The following is a 2,299-nucleotide window of genomic DNA, read 5'->3' on the forward strand; positions in this document are numbered from 1 at the left end:
TCTTACTTTAAAAGGTTAAAAACTTAAACTTAAAAAGTAATTACACAATTTCACAGTCCAAAAAACTCTTATCCCAGTCTCGAGTCCCAGCCGCTCTCAGGCCCCAAGCAAAAGACCCAGTGTTAAAGTTCACCTTCAAAAGACCCAGTGTTAAAGTTCACCTTCAAAAGACCCAGTGTTAAAGTTCACCTTAAACATCTCTGAACACAATCCCGATGCATGAAACACACATTTTTCTCTGGTCTAAAGACTAATCTTTCATAAGTGCTCTACACTTAAAAAATCAAAGCAAAGCAAACTGTTGTCCCTACTAATAGAATCCTCCGTCAATTAGCAGTAGCAGAAGAGAGTGCAGTGGAAAGTCCCCACCTAAACAGACATTTCTTCTCTGACACCAACGCTAAATCTAATCAGTGCAGCTTTGCACGTTGTCTGTCGTCCTCCTCCTAGATCCATTTTGACTGCCCATTTAAAGAACAAACGTCCATTTCACACCTAGATTGAGAGAAAAATGCACTTGATGTTCCAAACGTGGAGGCCAAATGTGATTTAGGCCCATCAAGAGCTCTGTTTGCATAAGGCCTTTGTTACAAGGATACAAGGATACAAGGAAGTCTATTGTCACATGCATATAGTTACTGGAAGTAAGAAATGCAGTGAAATTATGTCTGGTGTCAGCCTATTTGTGCATTTATGGGGGGGGGGGGGGGGGTAAAAAGTGCAGTAGAAGAGGGGTTTAGTAGATTAAGTGGCAAGGGCTGCATAAGAAAGGTGGGGGAGGATTGGGATTCGTCCTACTTACGTTCTACTGTTGCCGCCGCCACCACCACCACCACTGTCGCGCATGCGTGTGTGTGTGTGTGTGTGTGTGTGTGTGTGTGTGTGTGTGTGTGTGTTTCAGCGCATGTGTGTATGAGGCCTACGTTACGTCCCACTGCCACCACCGTCGCCTGCGACTCCGACAGCTGCAGATTCGAGCCCAACTCTGGGCCAGATCAGCACCCCACCCACCCCAACACCCCCCGCTGTCTGCAGGCTAATGCTGAAATGGGCGACAACAACAGCAACAACAACAACAACAACAACAACAACAACAACGGCGACAACAACGGCGACAACAACAATGGCGACAACAACAACGGCGACGACGACGACGTCAACAACAACAACTTGCATTTATAGGCCCCTAAAGCACTTTACAGTGAAGTGGGACCCTCACTAACCACCACCAATGAGTAGCAAGAGTCTCTACTCCAACCTGCTCTACTCCAACCCTGCTCTACTCCAACCCTGCTCTACTCCAAACCTGCTCTACTCCAAGAGTCTCTACTCCAACCTGCTCTACTCCAACCTGCTCTACTCCAAACCTGCTCTACTCCAAACCTGCTCTACTCCAAACCTGCTCTACTCCAAGAGTCTCTACTCCAACCTGCTCTACTCCAACCTGCTCTACTCCAAACCTGCTCTACTCCAAGAGTCCGACTCCAAACCTGCTCTACTCCAAATCTGCTCTACTCCAAGAGTCCGACTCCAAACCTGCTCTACTCCAACCCTGCTCTACTCCAAGAGTCCGACTCCAAACCTGCTCTACTCCAACCTGCTCTACTCCAAACCTGCTCTACTCCAAGAGTCCGACTCCAAACCTGCTCTACTCCAAGAGTCCGACTCCAAACCTGCTCTACTCCAAGGGGCCGAGCTGACGTCCTGCAGCCTAGCAGCCAACTGCCTCTGGCTGTGCAGCACCTGAGACACGTCTCTAGAAATGAATGAATTCAGACAGAAGCCCGATCTCGTTAGCCCAAAGGTGCTGCCAAGATGGCTGCCCAGTGTCAAGACTTGCCTATCAGGTAAGGATGCATGATACTGGTTTACTGCCGATATTCGATATGCCGATAATGTAGCGATGACATCATGCAGCCGTCCGTGCCATATCTCTTGCAGCCTCACCTGCTCTCTGTGGGTTAACACCTGCCGCCAGGTAAGCTGTGGGTTAACACCTGCCGCCAGGTAAGCTGTGACACCGACACAGATAAACCCCATTCACATGCGGAATCAGATTAACACAACACGGAACCGAGAACACAGTTTCATTCCCACTAAGTGTTCCGTAACGGTTGAGTCATGGAGCCTGTTGAGTAGCCTACTTTCACTCGACTGTAAATTAGAGGCCACGAACCTCCGCAAGACATGAACAACATGTGAGACCAGATATGATGTGTGATTCATGAGGTGGTTAATTCAGATTGATGGGACACATCTCACTGAAACGTACACACACACACACACACACCACCACCAG

Source organism: Alosa sapidissima, chromosome 23 (genome assembly GCF_018492685.1).
Source record: "Alosa sapidissima isolate fAloSap1 chromosome 23, fAloSap1.pri, whole genome shotgun sequence".
NCBI lineage: Eukaryota > Metazoa > Chordata > Actinopteri > Clupeiformes > Clupeidae > Alosa > Alosa sapidissima.